The following is a 19,583-nucleotide window of genomic DNA, read 5'->3' as shown; positions in this document are numbered from 1 at the left end:
CTGCAGCTCCTGCCCACCTCTGACCTACAAAGCATGACCCGCCGCCTTGTCAGATCTTCTCTCTCTTTTTTAAAGAGAAACCAGAAATCCAGATTTTTATGTGAAATCTATTTTTTAAATTGTGGTAAAATATACACAGCATGATATTGATCATTTTAGCCATTCCTAAGCGTACGACTCAACGGCATTAAACACATTCACAGGGAGTGTGAGCGTTAACCACTGTGTACACCCCAAACGTTTTCATCACCCGTTCGACTCTGTACCCAGTAAACAGTAACTGCTCCCTGCCCCCTCCCTCCAGACCCTAGATGCCTCGCTCTACTCTCTGTCTCTATGAATTTGCCTGTTCTAGGTACCTCATAGAGTCCTCTTCTAGGATTCGTATATTGTGTGGCTTTCTGTGTCTGACTTGTGAAATCTGTTTTTAAATGCTGGTAACTAATTTAAAAAAATTCAGTGTTTTGACACTAGGTCAGATAAAACTGCCCCGTTTGAGACTCCTGGGTGGGGTGATGTGGAACCAAATTTCAGTTCTCCTTTTCCTTCTTGGAAAAGCCACCACCCATGTGCAGGCAGGAGGAAATGAGCGCAGAGGTTGGTGGCCTGGGGAGGGGACCAGACACATGCTTCCTGATGAGGGTGATCGTTCTGCCTCACACATGAACCTGAGTAAAAATGCAGATGCCTGGGCCCCCAAGTGGACTTTTTAAATCAGACTCTCTAGGAGTGGGACCCAGACTCCCGTATTCTCATCGGGTCTCGCAGGTGAGCTAGCAATCAAACCTTCTGAAGTCACCGGGATTGAGGACCAGCACACCACAGAAAGGCAGCCTCCTGCTTAGAGCCATGTTCTGGTCAGGGCTGATTGATGATGTATTTGCTGTGTGCTGGGTCCTGTGTCCAGACCAAAGCAGTTGGGAGCTCAGCTACTCACCCTTCGGATCGAGGGGACATTACTGGACAGGGACCTGGCCCTGAGCGGGTCTGCCTCGGGCTGGCCTGTAGTGTGTGGGTTCTTGACTTCGTGCAGGAAAGATTTCACAACCTGTGTCTAGGTGACCTGGAGAGTACACTTATTAAAGCTGGGGACAGTGAAACAAGGAAGGGTTAGGATAGAAGAATCAATAGGAAGAGCCTAGGTGGGGCCACTTTGGCTCACTGGAAAGTCATAGAAAAGGGGGCCTTGGGAACAGGTTCAGGGGGTTAGTGGGGGGAGCGGCTGCTGCCCATTGCTGTCCTGGCTGCAAGTCTCGTGGGGTCCCTTAGTTCAGGAGGTGCACGCCTGTGGGGGGGGGAGAGAGGGAAGGGAAAGGTGCCAGCATGCAAGTGCTGCTGGGTCCTTTGTCTTGAGGGGTTTTAATTTTTTTTAAGCTTAATATGTGACTTTTACAGTTTCCTTTTAAATATTTTGTTGTTTATGCTATTACAGTTGTCCCAGTTTTCCCCCCTTTGGCCCTCCTCCACCCAGCCTGCCCCCCACAGTCAGTCCCCACACCATTGTCCATGTCCCTGGGCCTATATGTTATTTGAATAATTCCTTCACTGTCTTTCAATTGATGGTTTTAAAGGCTGGGAGTTTAGGCTGGTCTTAGGGGAGATCTCAATAGACTGTCCACTTTTCCAGGTATGCACTTTCAGGGTCGTGGTCTCTACTGATTGATCAGGACGTGGGACCCTCCGTCATCTCAGCTGGTCCTGGTGGGTGCTGGCCTGTTTTTGCTGCTTTTCTGGGCCTGCAGCTGAAACACCTCTGAGGCCCAGATGTTATCTCCAGGGAGGAAAGGTCACAGGGTCTAAACGGACATGACCAGGACATGCCGGGGAAGCAAAGGCCACCCTGGGGGCTAGGTCTGGCGTCAGCTGTGCCCTTTGCTAGGCACCTGAGGCTTTCTGCCCGGCAACCTTCTATATCTGGCTACAAATTACTCAGCCACTTGCTGAGCTCTCTATCTCAGTTTCCTCATTTCACGTGCCAAGGAATTTTCCTAGCATCTTATTGTCCTGCCTCAGGGAGAGGCTGGGTTGGGGATGGGGGTCATCATTCTGATTCACTTAAGGTTCTGAAAATGTCCTCAAAACCCTGGGTTTTAGCGGGGTTGGGGGAAATCTCTAATAGAAGGAGGGGAACCATTGCAGATGCTCTCGAATCCTTTTGTTTCTTTGAATTTCAACTCTCCGCTGTGGAGGCTGGGGTTGCCTGGCCTGCCTGTCTAGACTTTGTTTCTCTGCCAGGCACTGAATCAAGCCTGAGTTTCAGTGTAGCATTCTAGGACCCCTGGGCTGGCCCTCCCCATCCCTGCCCACTCTGTCTCCTGTTTCGGCTCAGCGTTGTCTCTCAGCTCCTATCAGTCTAGTTCCCTAACTGCCTTCGGGTGGATACCCTGGGACTGAGCCTCATGCTGTGAAGAGTACCACCAACAAGACAGCGGACTGGGGTGCTCCAGACCCTCACTCCCCACAGAAACATGAACTAGACTGGAAAGTGGCTACAGTAACTTCTTTACAGGAGCTCTGGAAATGGGTCAAAGATCTGCAGCCACCAAGCAATTGCCTAACCAAGAAAACACCACAATCAAATGATAGGAAATTTCATAGCCTTTCTACTCACGCTTGCCCTCTGTGCCCCAACTCCGCCTCCTAGTCCCCAGTTCCCTACTGCAAACCACACTGGCAGTGTTGTAACCCAATTATCTTTCTATACACTAACAATGAACAATCCCAAAAGGAAATTAAGAAAGCAATTTCATTTATAATAGCATCAAAAAATACTTAGGAATAAATTTAACCACAGAGGTGAAAGACTTGTACACCGAAGACTGTAAAATGTGGCTGAGAGAAATGAAAGACCTAAATAAATGGAAAGACATCCTGTGTTCGCGGATCGGAAGACTTGATATGGCCAAGGTGTCAATGCTGCCGAGGCAATCCACAGAGTCAATGCAATCCCTGTCAAAATTCCCACAACGTGTTTTGCAGAAATAGAAAAATGCATCCTAAAAGTCCCGTGGAAGTTTCCAGGGACACTGAAACCAAGACAGTCTTGGAAAAGAACCAGAGTTGGAGGTTGAGCACTTCTTGATTTCAAAAATAACAACAAAGCTACCGTAATGCGGGCAGTGTGGTATTGGCATACAGATGGACGTGTAGACAATGGAATAGAGTCCAGGAATAAACCCTCGTGTATCTAAGCCAATGATTTTCAAGCAGGGTGCCAAAACCATTCAGTAGAGAAAGGACAGTCTTTTTAAAATTTTTAGGAGACGTTATTGTTCAGTGCAGTTTGAGGTTTACAGCACAGTTCAGCAGGAGGTGTGGCAGGCAGGCCCGGGGGGCCCGAGAGCAGGGACTGGAACAGATGTTCACGCAGCCACGTTCCCAGCCACGGCCTCAGAACGGCCGCAGGTGCGGGCAGCCCCGTGCCCGTCTGTGGAGCAATGGGTGAACAAGACGTGGTCTGCCTGCACAGTGGGATGTTGTTTCGCCTGAAAAGGAAAGGAAATTCTGACACATGTTTCACAGGGGTGAATTTTCAAGACGTTCGTCTTAAAAGGACACGCACTATTCAAGTGCCCTTGGAGGAAATACTGAGACGCCTTTTTTCCTGACACCAACGGGTGCTCCGATTCTCTCACACCAGCTGGGCGTCCTGTGGTGCAGTTCAATTTTAACACCGGCTTCTTGGAGTTAGCGCGGGTCCCACCAGTGAAGGGCTCTGTTCCACAAGACTGCCTCTCCATTACACACCACTTGCAAATGCCGGGGGCTACCCGTACTTCTGACAAACTGTAACCTGGGGCTCCCACGACCCCCACTCAGGTTTGGTAACTCGCTCAGATGGCTCACAGAACTCAGGTAAACACTTAACATTGACTGGTTTATTATAAAGGGTACAATTCAGGAACAGCCAAATGGAGCAGATCCAGGGCAAGGTATGCGGAGAAGCACAGGCTTCCACACCCATTCCGGGTGCACTTGGGTGTGGTGTGTTCACCGACCTTAGAGCTTACCGAAGATCCTTGGTCTGTAGTCTTTCTAGAGCTTAATTTCCAGCTGCCTGCTTCTCCTCAGCGGTGGGGGGAGGGAGGATTGGAAATTCCCAAACTCTAATCACTAACGAGGTCTTTTGGTGCCTGATTCATCCTCAGCCCCACCTCATTAACTTAAACTCAGGTGTGCTGGAAAGGGCTCCTTATGAAGAACAAAAGACACTCTCATCACTCAGGAAATTCCGAACGTGTTTAGAGCTCTGGGCCAGGAACTGGGACAAAGACCAAATGTCTTTTGATTATGTCGCAGGTACCTAGAATGCCCAAAATTCATAGAGACGGAAAGTAGAATGGTCACCAGGGGACTGGGGGAAGAAAGAATGGGGAGGTATTATTTAAGGGGTTCCCAGTTGGTTTAGAAAGATGAAAAATGTTCTGGAGATGGATGGATGGATGGATTGTTGCACAAGGATGTGACTGTACTTAATACTACTGAACTGCACAGTAAAGGATGGTTAAAAATGGCAAATGTTAGACTGTGTATTTTTCAACACCACTACCATCCCCCTCAAAAAACCCCGAACCCCCACTACCTGTGAGGCATTCCCTTCTGTCTGGGTGCTGCTCACCTCCTGCCCCCATCTCCTTGGTCTCCCCGCTTGCTGAGTTCCCTGGGTGCTGGCCTTTGTTTTCTGGTAGTTTGTGTTTCCCCCTCTTCCTCTCTCTTCCATCCCCCTCCTCCTCCACTCCCTCTTGTGACTGATGGGGGACTCGGGGGGGTGGGCAGGAGCTAAGACACATCTCTTCCGCATCTCGGGGCACTGGGCACAGCAGGTCCTGCAAGTGGACAGACTAATTATTAAACACGGTTCCATTTCCTGGAAGAAATCAAGGTGACATTCAGTTACCTGCATGTTGCCATGTATAATGTGCACCCGCATTTTCATGAGTGTTATACAAGGGCTTATGCCTGTGGCCTGTAATCATTATACACGGGTATAAATGTGCGCCCTTATTTTTCCCTAAAAAATTTGGGCAAAAAGCACACATTGTACACGGCAAAATACAGTGATTGAGAGCTCTGGTGGCTAAAGGAAGGGCTTATGGCTCAATCTTATTCTTTCAGTGAAAAGAGCTATGAAGCCATGACTGCGTGTCAGACCCAGGGTGGCTGAGAACGTCGTCTTCAGCTCTGCTGTCTACTCTTGGACAAGTCCCTTCACTTCTACACATTGACTCCTTTTGTAGGACGGGGATAATGTTGCCTACGGCACAAGGTAGAGGGGAGGGTCAAATGAGCCAATAGGTGGAGGGGTAGGGTTAGGGTTATCAGGCCAGAGCCAGAAAGTCAAGGACAGGTGCTGTCGGCATTACCACCAGGAGAGGCGGGCAGGCAGTTGGCTCCTGTCTTAGGGGCTTCTGATTTAGGAGAGGCCAAGACTTATCTGCTCATAATGTCACCACACAGCAGGCTCAAGGACACGTGTGCACCAGGCTTTAAGGGGTCACAGCCTGCGGAAGGGCGTGCCCCCGTGTCAGCGCAGTGGGGAGTGAGCACGACAGCTCCCCTGAGGAGGGGACAGTAATAGCTCGTTCTTAATGAGTGAAGTGACCAGGTGTCGGGTGAAGAGGGGAGGGTGGGCCATCCCAGCAAGCTTCCAGGCAGTATCCCGATGGGGGCCTGGCCCTTTTGGGACCTACTCAGCCAAAAGCTGTGCGAGTACTGGAAGATGGTGTTCATTTCCAAGTGTGTGGTTGGTGAGGCCTGTCGTCTGTGGTGAGGACTTTGGGGTCTCTGGGGTGACACAGACACTGGGCCGACCCTGGGCCCACACATCGGACTGTAGTCGCACACACCTGAGACTGTACTGAAGGAAGTGGGGTGAGCAGGCTCGTCGGGTGGACGCAGCAGCTTCCCTGCCTGGTTCCTGGTCTCTGTCCAGCAGTGCTGTTAACAGGACGTCCTTTCTGACCTTCAGCTCCGCGACTGCTGACATCAAACGGCCCCGAGGGGGTTGCGGGATGGTGAGGGCGGAAGCCCCATCGGGAATGAAGAAGACAATAGTGTTTAGGTGAAAGGGGCGTTTTTTCGGTTTTCATTCTCTGCCTCCCAACTTCTTTCCAGTGCCATTCCCAAATGTAACCAAACAGAACATCTCTCTTCCGTTGATTTTGCAGGACTAGGGACCTGGCCGCCTTTTTTTTTTTTTTAAATCTTCACCTGAGGCTGTGTTGTTTTATTGATTTTTTTTAGAGAGGGGAAGGGAGAGAGAGAAAACAATATGAGAGAGAAACATCAATTAGCTGCCTCTCCGACAGGCCCGAATGGGGATTGAACCTACAACCTAGGTGTATGCTCTGACTAGGGATTGAACCCGCAACCTTTTGGAGCATGGGATGATGTTCCAACCAAGTAAGCAACCTGGCCAGGGCAGGGCTAGGGACCTTTGTCTTCGCTGAGTCGTTCAGAGGAGGGAGGGCATCCCGCAGGTTCTGACACCTCACCTGGACTCTTCTGCTCTCTGACCTCATTCCAGGCATCTTTCCTTTTTCTCCCCGGGGCAAAAAGTTAGCTCAGCCCCTTCCCTCCCACCTGATTCAAGATGGGGCCTTGCCCCACCCTGAGGGCACATCCCCGCAGCACCATCTCTGTTGGCGAAAGGGGGAGATGGGAAGCAGGGCCGATTTCACTTGCTTCCCAACTCCTTGGAATTAGACAGCGTGTCTCAGAACCTCCCCCTGGAGCAGCGCTGGCTTTGGCTCCCAGCCCATCTGATTCCTTCTCTAGAGAGGAGGTAAACACAAACCCCTTTCAGTTCCAGGGGCCACTTTCCGTGGACCAGCCTGCCCGCTCCGGAAGGGAGGGGCACGGAAGTTGGAGCAAGATCGGGGGTTAGTTTTTTTCCTCTCCCCCACTTCTCTCCCGTAGAATTCCTGATTCCGCCCAAATTACACCGCCATCATGACTGGGAGTCCTTCAGGCTCTCCGAGCAGCTGTCTCTGTGTTGGAGGCCACTGTGCCGCCCAGCGGCTCGGAGAACTACAAAGTGACGGCCGTGAGTCATCATGTCCAAGCAGGTCCCATTCCAACGGGCTGTTTGTTTGGATGGTGGCCTCCAGAAACAATCTGTGTCTCCTGAGACCTTTGTCCTGGGCTTCCTGTTTGGTGCCAGGGATCTCCATGGAGCCCGTCTGCAGGCTGTGGACCCTGTGATTTTGCTGAGGGGACCATTTCTTCTCTATGGAGGTTCCAGGCAGGAGTGTGCACCTCTCATGTTTTCCGTACCTGGGACACTAGGACCTGCTGGAAACCAGCAGCTGAGAAGTGTCTGTTGGTTGCTCTCCTTGGGGGCGTCATTGCTTTCTAAGTGAGGCCCAGGAACCTCCAGCACCAGAACCGCCTGGTGTTTGTTAGAAAGGCGGGCTCCTGGGCGCCAGGGCAGACCCAGCAAATTAGCCTCCCTGGAGGGGGAGGGCTTGGAAGCCTGTGGTTTTGATTCTCCAGCTGGGGGTTCTGTTGTTCACCGAAGTCAGGAAACGTCAGTGTGGAAGCCATGCAGCCTGGCTCTGGCTCTGCTGGCAGCTGTGTTTGGGCCTCCAGCAGGACACCTGTCCCTTTGGGCATCAGCTTACTGTCACAAGAGAGCCTGGCCCTGGCCAGGTAGGTCAATTGATTAGAGCGTCGTCTCAATACACCTGGGTTGCAGTGTCCCTCCCTGGTCAGGGTACGTACAGGAGTCAACAGAGGAGTACATAAGTAAATGGAGCAACAAATTGGTGTTTCTCTTTCCCTCCAAAATCAATAATTAAAAAAAAAACCTTAAAGGAAATAAAAGAGCCTGCCTTGCACGGTGCACCAAAGTTAAATGAGGAGGTCTCTAAGTAAAAGCCCCCCACATTTACTGAATCCACATCTCTGTTCTCCTCCCTGCCAAATGCAGGCACTGAAGCTTGCTTTCCCTCTCTGGAATGAGGCTCCATCCCCTAATTTCAGCTGCAATCTAGATTTCCTTTGCTGACTTACTCCTCTCCTCCGTGTCGTGTTGTACACTGGGGTCCTAAGCAGGCCCGCCTGCCCACCCTCTCTGTGCTGGTGAGTGAGGTTGAGGGCAGGTCGACACCCTTAGAGACAGAGGTTGTCGGCCTTAGGGCCCATGCTGGAAGTGGCCATTCCTGGCACACGGTGGGGACTGAGAACATTTTGACTGAAAGATGGATGGCTGGTATTGTGATATTATGCTTTATCTTTGGTGCATCATCTTCTCTTCACTGAAGGAAGATTCCAGAGCATTTTCTGTGACTGCCATGACCTGAGGGGACTGGGCATGAGGGTAGGGGTAAGTATGCAGCTTGATCCAACCCTCTTACTAATCTTTCTCACCCTGTATGCTTAACCCGGTGACCTGAGAAAATCCCTCCACCTATATACCTCTTCACTTCCCAAAGCCTTTGAAGTCTGTTTTAGGAAGAGCAGCGGGTTGTAGAGCCCCTCCCTCTTTGGGGTGGGGCCTGGGAAGATCTGGGCTCCCTGGTTCTCTGGAGCCAATTCCTCTCTCCACCCCCTACCGGTCTCTTGCATCCGGAGTGTGACTATCCTGGTCAGGTCACAGAGAGCCAGTCTCAGCTTCTGGCCTGCTGTTTGGCTTAGGGACAGGCATTTTGACAACCCCTTCTTTATCTGTGGACAGTCCTCCTCACTGACATTTTGTTCTCTAAAGGCTAATGTGTGTGTGTGGGTTTGGGGACGGGGGGAGAAGTTGCATTCTCAGGGCTCAGATCACTGGCTAGAGGTTTGCTGAGGAACTTACAGAGATGTTGACATTCTCCCCTCTCTTCAGACTGTGTCTGAGTCTCTGTTCAAATAGAACCTTGGTAAAGGTGGACAGGGCTTGCTTAGGGCAAAGATAAACCTTTTGTAGGTCTGGGTGTTATTACCCACCATGACCTGCCCAGGTAGGATGTATGATCAGGTCACCCTGGGATGTCACTGTTGGTCAGATTTTTCACAGAGCCCCCCTCTCTGTCCACAGTCCCCTGGGACCCTGGCTCATTCCTCAGCCTCAGGCCACATCTTCCTGGGGCAGGTATCTGCTCGGCACCTTGTGACTTGGCAAGGTTCTGTGGGAAGAGAGTAGGGTTAGGAATGGAAACACAGAAATTCCGGAGTTCATGTCACCACAGACTAACTCTGTGATTTCAGTAAGTTGTTCAAACTCGGTTATGAAAACAGGGAAAACGGCGTGCCCTGGGAGGGCTCTGCTGCCTCTCTGTTCCGTGGGCACTCTGCTGTTAATTCACTGGGGGGGTTCTGAGGCTCCAATTATATGCTGGATATGCCTTGAAAACTGAAATACTGTGTAAACATTGGCTTTTAAGTGCCCTTAAAAAAAAAAGACTTTGGACTTGCCCCATGACCCTCAGAGAATGACAGGACTTTCCTATACACAAACCATGTCCTATCTATCATGCTAGGTGCAATCTTGGATGAGGGACTACACCCTCTGTTTATGGGGCTCAGCATTCTTGCCCTTACAGTCAGCGCTTTGTTTCAAAATCAGCTCTGGTCATTCTGGCTGCGGGAGCCTCTCCCAGGGCTTTTGAGTTCCAGAGCATCCCTGCTGACTGGGGCCTTACAAGCTGAGCCAGGCTGTGGCTCTGGGAGCCCTGCGGGCATTCTGCCCCCTTCTGATTCCAAGGAAAGCCTTTGACCAAGGCTTGGCCCAAAGCTGCGCTTCAGGCAGCACGCGCCTGGGATGCCTCCTCCCTGCACAAAGGAGCATGGACGTGGCGGTGCAGCACGGAACTGATTCTGTCTCCGCCATCAGGAGACAGGGCTTGGGAGTGAGAGCTGTTCTCCTATGGACCTGGTGGCCCTGGCCTTCCCGCACAAGTGACAGTCACCCATGGTAACAGACAGAGACAGGCTGGGCTCAGACAGTCCTTGTGAAAATACGTGTTTTCTCTCCCCAGAGTTCTCTATCGCTTCTTAGAGAGGAGAGTAGGTGCCACACTGCCTGCCCCAGAATGGCGAGCCCTGAATTCTCACGCTCTTGCACAGAAATCCGTCAACTTTGTGAGGGTGCCCCTACCCTGGCCCAGGTGCCTGTCCCTGGCACATGGCCCACACAGGCCCCTGGCCATTGTTACTGGACTGAAGGGGTCTGTTTGCCATCACACATCAAAGCCCAGTTAGGTACAAACAGGAGTTTGCCGACAAGAAAGTAAGGGTTTATTAAGGGGATGGAACCATGCCTGGAGACAGGTAGCTAACGCTCAAAGACCTGGCTCTCCGATGGCTTCCAGGAGGTAGATTATGTAGGAAAAAAAATAATCATGGTGCCTGAAGGAGCGAGGGGCGTGGTCTTTACTGACTGGTCCCTGCCACGGGGCAAGGGTAGTTGCTCAGCGCATCTGGTCCTGATGTTAGCCATGGAGTTGTTCTGCCCAACATTGCAAGGATTTATTTCATGGGATTGTTCCACTTTCCTGGGTCCAGACCTAAAACACAGCCAAAGCCAAAATACTGTCTTTAGTTTGACTGAAAACTCTGTCTCTAAAGTCAATAGACCTAGGGCCTTGTTTCTGAGACTACTGGACCCTAACCAGAACCTCACTGTCCTGAGGGCTTAATGATAAAGCATGGGAGAAGGAAGTAGGTGAGTTAGGGTGTTAGGGTGTGGGGTGAGGCCAGTTTGAGTAAAAAAAAAAGTAATTAAAGAGCAGATGAAAGAAAACGAAGTTCCTGCATGGTTCACCATCCAGTCTTTGTCTCTCTCTGAACACCAGGCCCCAGTTATATTCCCTCCAGCCAGCTCCCTGGTCTCTGTGGGGTGACGGGTGACAGCAGTGACGTAACTGGCGAGAGTCTGGATAAAGTCTGCCATCCCTTAGGTCTGTCTTTCTCAGAAAGGACAACTTAGATTAGTAAACACAGTCTCCATTTACAGAGCTTAGTGCTCTTACCTTTACAGTCAGTTCCTGAGAACTATGGGCAGTGGGGTGGAGGGGATGTGAGAGAGCCTTTGTTTATTAAATATTTATGGAGCATCTACTCTGAGGTCAAGCAACATTCTAAGCTCTGAGGATGCAACGTGAACAGGAAAGGAAAGGTCCCTGAGTTCGCGTGTGAGGGAAGAGAGAGTAGGCTATGATAGCAAGTCACTTATGGAGTGACTACAGGTGAAAATGCCAGGACAAGGAGGTGGAGGGGTGACTTCATTGGGAGTCGGTGCTGGGAGATGTTTCTGTGTAAGTAGGTCCCTGAGTGACTCCCTAAGTTGCAGGGCCGGCTCTGATGGTGCCACTTCGTTGGGGTGGTGCTATGGATGTGGATGAATCATAGCTTTTTTGGTGCAAGGTTTAGATTTCTTTTCCTTTGCGCATTTCCCTCTGGGACCTCGAGGCAGGGTTAGTGAACTCATGAAGTTGGCTCCCAGAGAGAGGGCTCCGTGGGGCCCACCCTGCCTGTATCTGGAGACGTGCCCCGAGGTAAGAGGAACCAGCCCTGGCGCCCAGTGGCCCGCCGCGCAACGGCTCTTCCAGAGCCTGCTGAGAGTAACCGCCTGGGCCTGACTTTCACCTCTGAACATCAGAAGGGGTGGGCTGTCGGGCTGTCACCAAGAAAGTCCTATCAGACTTAGAAAGAAAACTTGGGAGGACTAGAAACTGGTATTGTCACATGAGTGACAGCGTATGACGATGCTGCTTCTGCTTTGGGCTGTTTCTCCATGTCTGTCAAAGGCCAGGGCGTGGTCCAGTCCAGCAGGGCAGCAGCACACAGGACCGCAGGGGCCGTCCTTCAGTCGCTGTGACACAGAGTTGGTGGGAAGTGCCAAAGCATTTGTGTGGGGCTTCCAGTGCTGCCAACTGTGAGTATGAAAAACTGAGAGAACACGACTCACTGCCCTCTGCCACTCCGCTGGCCTGGTCACTGGAAAGATGTGCCTTCATGTTCGCTCTTCCCCAGCTGAGTCACTGGGGAAGTTGCTCGAGCCTGTGGTCACTGGCCCTCAGCCCTGTCATCAGAGGGACCTCTGTGTGGCAAAGCTGGCGGTGACCCAGGCTCTTGGTGAAAGGGTAGCCTGAGGAGGCGTCGCATCTGCTCTCCTGTAGACCTAAACTTACCCGTTGCAGATATCACCACGAGGTGCCTGGGACCGTAATGTATCGGCTATCATGTACCTTTTCTGGGACCCCATGGCTGCGCAGGCTATCCTCATTTCAGTAGCTGCTGCTTCTGGCATTTCCTTAACTTCCAGGTCTGCGGAAATCCCGGAACGGCAGGGTCCTGTAAGCCACCTGCACAGCCACAGCTTTGAGGACAAATCCTGGGACTAGGGAGGGAGCTCTAAGGAATGTCAGAGTTGACCAGCTCTCGCCCTGCTCCCAAAGTTCTTGGAGACCAAAGCTTAGCCTTTTAAATCCGTAAGCCTCTTTCACCAGGGATTTTCCCCAAAATCAGCGGGACTGTTTTTGTTTCTGAAGGTCTGCTCCCTCCTTGCCCCTGAGTTGGCCCTTTAAAGAAGCCAGGGGCTTGGATTTGGGGATTTCAAAAATACCACCATCCGAGCAGATTTGCATGCCTATTATTGCTGAATGTGGCTTTTGTGTGGGAGCTGCCTGGTGTGCCTAGGTGGCTGGGGTCTTGTTTTCCATGATTAAACTGTTGCTCCACGGAAGTGTCTAAGTGGCCAAGCAGCCACCTCGTTCTCCTTGCTTCTTTCAGGAGCGCCTGCAGACTCAGCCCCAGGGCGGCCCCCTGAGCCCCCTCCACAGGCCCAAAGGTGGCTTCCCGAGGAGCGCCTTCACTCCAACCTCGCCCCTTACACGTGGGGCCCTGGGGCCCCTGCTTATGCGTTGTTTTGCCTGGATTAATTACTCACTGGGTTACCAGAAAGGAACCGGGCCTGGAGCGAGTCTGCCTCAGGCCGGCCTGCAGTGTGTGGGTTCTTCACTTCGTGCAGAGAAGATTTCACAACACAAGTCCAGGTGATTTGGAGAGGACGTTTATTAACGCTGGAGACAGTGAAACAAAAAAGGGCCTAGGGTGGAAGAAGAACAGGAGAGCCGAGGTGGAGTGGCCTTGGCTCCCCAGAAAAGTTATAGGAGAGAAGTGAGCGAAGGTGGGGCTGCTGTCAGCTCTTTGGAGCGTCACAGAAAAGCTGCCTGGGGGCTAGCCCTGGGGAGCTGCTGCTGCCCACCGCTCCCCTGGCTGCAAGTCTCCTGGGGTCCCTTAGAGTTTAGGAGATGCACACCTGTAGGGGAAGGAGAGGGGGAAGGGAAAGGTGAGGGTGTACTTCCAGGAGGGGAGGGAGCACTGGACCCTGTGCTGGGTCCTTTGTTTTGCTGGTTTTAAAGGCTGGGAGTTTAGGGCGGTCTTAGGGGAGATCTCAACAGAATGTTCATCAGCTTTTTTCAGGTGTGCCCTTTCAGGGTCATTGTCCCCACTGATTGGTGGCATGAGGAGGGGTGGTCATTAGTCACTGCAGTTGGTCCTGGAGGTCACCGGCCTGGTTTTGCTGCTTTTCTGGGCCTGGAGCTGAAATACAATCGAGGCCTAGATGTTACCTCCCGGGAGAAAAGGTCAAGGGGCCTAAACTGCCATGACCAGGACATGCCAGGAAAGGAAAGGCCACCCTGGGGGCCAGGTCCAGTACCAGTCTTGCTCATTGCTAGGCACCCAGGGCTAGGCACCTGAGGCTTTCTGCCCTGGTGACCTCTGTATCTGGCTGTACATTTCAGGGCCGGTTTGTGTGGCTGTTTCCCCGTTCCACTTGCCAAGGACTTTTCCTGACTTCTTCCCACCTTGCCTCAACTGGAGGTGTGAGCAAATGTCCAAATGACACCTGGGCGGGGTTGGGGGGAGGTAGGTGGTATTTATAGGATGACCACGACGTGTGCACATCTCAGTGGTCCCATCTTTGGGGAGTTTAGTGCCCACACTTGGGGCGATGAGTGTTGACGTCACCTCCTAGTGTCACTCCCAGTCCCCCACGGGGATGTGGCCCTGGGAAAAGAAGCCTCCGCGGCCTCCCTGCTGCTGGTGGCTGTGCAGTGCACACCGCTGTCACGCCACACAGTCCAGGAGCATGCGGGTATTTTTCATGCAGTGGAAATTAGGCGTACTGCATTTTAAACACATTAGTGCCATAAATTCTTCAAGGACTTAAACCTTGAGGTGGTAACACTTTCCTGCATTTGTCTGTGTAGCTTCAGTTTGCCTCCACTGTGGTGCTCTGTGAACCCTAGTTTCAGATGGGTCTTCTGCGAGACCATTGCCTGTGTCCCAGAGATGCATGGATACACACAGGTGTCCATGCGTTTTATGTGAAAGAGGTCACTCATCATATAAATACAACCTCGGGGGCGTGTCGTCATGCTGTGCTGCCTCATATAAGCTGATGGGCTTTAAGTGTGTGGCAATCTATATGGTAACCCAATTTATCTTTCATGAGGCTCTGATTTTAAAAGCATCCCCAACCATTTTTTTAAATAGCAAACTTTCTCTGAGAGTCTTGTCTAGGTTTAAATTTCCAACCACATCTTTCTCTGGGTCTGAGCTTACGGCTTATTTGAAGGGAAGTGATGTTTTTCTGACATGCCAGTTAATTCCAGCCCAGTCATTCAACAGCCATGTATGGAGTTAGCCCCTGTTCACCAGGCACCCGATTATGTCAGAAAAATGGCTGAAAACCAAAGGATTAGAGCAGTTTAGGCAAGGAGATGACGCCTCACTAGGATGGTCAAGGAAAACTGACCTTGAGATGGTCTGTGACAGATGAAACGACAGGGACCTTTCCCAGCAAGGACACTGCTTAGATAAAGGTGGGGACCGGATGGTGATGAAAAGGTTGGAACTGTGAGTCATCCCATCTGGCAGAAGTACCAGGGACACAGGGGAGGTAGGTGGACATGGGACTGGAAAGGCATCTTAAAACTAGGTGAGGCAAGAACCGCAGGCTGAGGAGTTTGGACTTCCGTGCTCAAGCTCCTTGACGTTCCTTGAGCAGGAACTTCGTCAGTGAAGTGCTGAGGACTGTGCGCCTGGTTATGTTGTGCAAGGCGTTGTCCGACAGGGAGGGGTTAGATTCAACATGGGCTTCCAGGGAAGGCTGGGGGGTGGTGCAGCTGGGACCGAGGGAATGAGAGAGGGCAGAGTCAAGGGTGACTGAGGGAGCTGAGAAAGAGCAGAGAGAAGGAGCCAGGGAAGGAAGAAAATAGAACCAGGAGAGGGTGGTTTGTGGGTCTGCCATAAATAAACCAATGAGGAAACCAAGGGCATCTTCTGAGAGCTCTGGTGGGCCCTCCCTTCCTGCCTGACCCCATGGCTGAGTGAGTGTGCAGGGTGGAAGAGCCAGGCTTGCAGACGGGGAATGAGTGAGTACCTTGTCCAGAGTAAAGCATTTTGCTGAATAGTCCATTCAAATGAGCCCATTTAGTCCTCAGGAGGACCCAGGAAGCTAGCTAGTGTAACTAGATCTAGCTAGATAGTGTATCTTCCTTTTGTAGATTAGGAGACAGGCCCAAAGAGGTGAGTGAACTCTGCCAAGATCAGACGTCTAGTAGCTGGTAGAGCTGAGATTTGAACTGAGAGCATTCTGACGCAAAAGCCCGAGTGAACCCTTCCCACTGTATCAGTGATGATGTCTCTGGGGAATGTGGAGGTGGAAAGGAACAAAGGTGAGGGGTTCTTATAAAGTGAATGACATGGGCCCTGACTGGTGTGGCTCAGGGGGTTGGGTGCCATCCCATGAACTGAAAGGTTGCTGGTTCGATTCCTGGTTGGGGCACGTGCCTGGTTTGTGGGCCAGGTCCCCAGTTGGGGGCTTGAAAGAAGCAACTGATCGCTGTTTATCTCCCTTCCTTCCCCTCTCTCTAAAAATAAATAAATAAATAAAATCTTTAAAAGAAAAACGAAGGACATTGGCGTGAGCCCCACAGTAAGTGCTGGGGCGACCAAGTTCAAAGTCAGCCTTCAAGCTGGAGTTCTCTGCTGCAGGGAAAGCTGCTGACCCAATGAGAGGACGTTTTGGACCCGCGGTGACAGGGAGGCATTTCCCAGGAGCCCAGAAATTGGAGAGAACATGCCCGCTCTGACCCGGTGACTATGCCTAGGGAAAGGAATGAGGCAATAGGACCCGACCCTGGGGCTGAGGATGGGCTCCCATTGGCCCAAATAGCAGGTTGGGGTGATGGGCAGAGGAGGAATGAGGTTGGGTGGGTGAGAACCTGTTTGCTGAGGTGGTTGCCTCCTACCAAGAACAGCAGCGTCCACCTTGCCGATGGCCTGAGTCAGGAGGGATGAGGTGCCTGGGATCCTAGCGAAGGGCTCAGACCCGGACCAGGGTTTTGTCCCATTCCATTAGGACTGAAGCCCTCTCCGTGGTGTGAACATAGAGCTCCTGCCTCTCATGGGAGCCCCAGCGTCCTCCCTGGATGGTCTGGGAATGTCCACAACCAGGCAGCACTTGGAAGGGCAGCTTTGTGCTAGGGTTCTGATTTGGTTGTGACTCGGGGCCTCGTTGAGTGCCCCACTGTGGGTGGTGATGCAGAAAGTGGTTCTTGGGCTCTTAGCACAGCTCAAGCGCACGCTATATTTGTGCGGCAGGTTAGGGGTGGGCCTCTTATCCCAGATGCAGCCCAGTGGTTTTCCGGGTTTACCTTTGCTCTGTCAGATGAGTGAGCCAGAAAGACAAGTGATCCATTACACAAAGTTGGGCTTCTTCCTGTTTCCCAGAGCCCTCGGGCTGCACAGACAGGTTTGTAATTGTGACATTTGCTCTGGAAGTGCTCGTGACCAGTGGTATTGTAACAGTGTTCAGATACCACCCTTGAGTTTGCAGAACAGGCAAAAGTAAAATAGCAAATGAAAACTGAGTCTCCCACTATGGTTTTTAAATTTGCGTTTCTCTGATGATTAGCGACATTGACCATAGTTTATATGTCTGTCTCCTGGCTGTGTGTAGGTCCTCTTTAGAGAAGTGTTTCTTTAGGTCCTTGGCCCAATTTTTAATTGGATTGTTTGGTTTTCTGTGGTTGTTGAGTTGTATGAGAGATATCACCTCACACCTGCCAGAATGGCCACTATCAATAAATCAGCAAACGAGAGTTGGGAGGATGAGAGGAAAGGGAACCCTTATGCATGGTTGGTGGGAATGCAATTGGTGCAGCCACTGTGGAAAGCAGTATGGGAGTTTCCTCAAAAAGTGAAAAGTGGAGCTGCCTTATGACCCAAAGATTCTGCTTCTGGGAATATCCAAAGAAATCCAAAACACTGATTCGAAAGAAATATGTACCCCTATGTTCATTGCAGCATTATTGGTAATAGCCAAGTTTTGGAAGCAGCCCGAGTGTCCATCAGTAGATGAATATGTAAAAAAGCTGTGGTATGTGTACACAGTGGAATACTACTCAGCCATAAAAAAGAAGGAAATCTTACCATTTGTGACAGTGTGGATAGACCTGGAGAGCATTATGATAAGTGCAATAAGCCAGTCGGAGAAAGACAGATACCACATGATTTCACTCATATGTGGAATCTTATGACAAAATAAAATAATAAACAAAATAAAAATAGACTCATAGATCCAGAGAACAGACTGACAGCTGTCAGAGGGGAAGGGGGCTAGGGGACTGGGTGAAAAAGGTGAAGGGATTAACCAAAAAACAACAACAAAAAAAAATAGGCACAGACAAAAGAATGGTGATTGCCAGAGGGAAAAAAGAGGGGGGGGAGTAGAGGGGAGATAAATGGTGGTGGAAAGAGACAATATACAGATGATGTATCATAGAATTGTGTATCTGAAACCTGTGTCATTTTATTTACCAATATCATCCAAATAAATTCTATAAACTTTAAAAGTTATTTCTTGAGGCAGAAGATTACTGGGGATTAGGTTATCCTATATCAGGGTCCTTTATGGAAATGAAAGAAGCAGAACCCTGGATGAGGTCCCATGACGCCCCTCATTCTTGCAGAAGGGACCCTGTAGGATTCTAATGTCCAGATCTCCACCTCCAAAGCCTCTAGGAGGGCAGCTAGGATCTGCAGCTGGCCCAGGGTCCAAGCTGTGAAGGTTGCATTTGCCCCTCTGTTTAGGCTGGTGTTTATTCTCAAAGTCTCCCAGATCAGTAACTTAAGAATTTAAGACAGACTGGACTCTGACGAATCAGTGTGACCCAGGATTAGATAAGACTCCAAGGACGTGAACTATTTTCTCTCCTGGAGAAGCGTACTCGCTTGGGCCTCTCTCAAGGCTCTTAGCCCAGAGGGTACTGCCAGGCCCAGTGGAGGAGGTGCCGGCCTGAGGAGCTGAGAGATCTGTTTTCCTGTCTCTGCTCTGCTGGAACTCTGCGTGAACCTGTACAAGTCACGTAGCCCCTCGGGCTCAGCCCCACGTGGCCTCCGTTTGGCCCTCTGATAATTAGGTTGTATCAGAGCAGCAATTTTCAACCTTCTTTATCTGGTGGCACACATGAAGTAGTTACTAAAATTCTGCAGCATGCCAGAAAATATATTTTTTGCTGATGTGACCAAAAAATATTGGTCACATCAATACTGGTGTAATTTTGATTGTTTTACAAAAACATAATTATAGTAATCATCTACTCTTTTTGCTCCAAATCGGCTTTTTAATATATATAAATATTCTTGAATATAAGGATCTCTGATACCAAGAATTACCAACCAGATGCAACCTTATTATGTGACATGACCAATAAAATGCAACTCTGTTATGTGACCTCTGTATTTTTGGTTCAAGACAGGGCTGGATTCACACTGGATGGTTATTGTCATGTTGGCTGTTGTCATTTTTCAATTTGACGATCTAAAGGGAAAGATGTCAGTGCCCCTGACTAAATAGTCGGGTATTGCATATTTTTAAAAATCTTGTAGCACCCAGTTGAAAAAATGCTCTAATAGAGGATGACAAAGGAACTTTCAAACTATAACATTCCACAATTTCCACACACAAGTGTCACCATACATGTTATCTTTTAATCTTTGTTATAAAGACCTCTGCCCCACCAGATTATAAAGCTCCTTGAATTCAGGAACTCTGCCATATACATCATGGTACCTCCCAAAATATCTAGCAGAATGCTTTTCATATAGTAGGTGCTTTAAAGATCTGCTTGATTTATTGATTATAGATTGGCATACATTGGAAGAACCCCACCCTGAGCCTATGGATGATGACTTTTGTGAATATTTCAGAGCTGGGAGCCACTAGTGACCATTCTGACTGGGTGTGATTGACAGGCTGGAAAGGCAGTCAGGATGGTCCGCAGACCAGCTGCTGCTGAACGATATGATAGTGTGGAGTGGGAGCAAATTGCTTCTCTACCTACAGCTTCTTTCAAGTACAGTGAAGGAAAAGTGGGACCTCAAGTCGGTGGATGGATTTACCTTCCTTCACTCTTGGAACCTGAAGCTTGCTTGAGGGCTCGGGCTGTTGTTCAACTTCTATTTTGGTATTACATGTGGCAGAGGGCTTTGGGAGCTGTGTCACAGTTCATTACTCCCAAATCCAGGCGTTTCTGACCTTGGAAACACCCATGTCACACTGGATCAGGTTACTAGACTTTGAATTC

General features: G+C 50.4%; 1 protein-coding gene across 4 annotated transcripts in view; it reads left to right on the top strand.

The window, feature by feature from the left end:
• FLVCR2 (FLVCR choline and putative heme transporter 2) overlaps nucleotides 1-19,583 on the top strand; it is a 56,795-nt gene that overhangs the window by 7,014 nt on the left and 30,198 nt on the right. The gene's annotated exons all lie outside the window — the stretch shown is intronic.

This window comes from Sturnira hondurensis, unplaced genomic scaffold, assembly GCF_014824575.4.
Source record: "Sturnira hondurensis isolate 20B ecotype Veracruz unplaced genomic scaffold, ASM1482457v3 Scaffold0021143, whole genome shotgun sequence".
NCBI lineage: Eukaryota > Metazoa > Chordata > Mammalia > Chiroptera > Phyllostomidae > Sturnira > Sturnira hondurensis.
The sequence above is the reverse complement of the archived record's forward strand: the minus strand, read 5'-3'. Positions and strand labels throughout refer to the sequence as shown.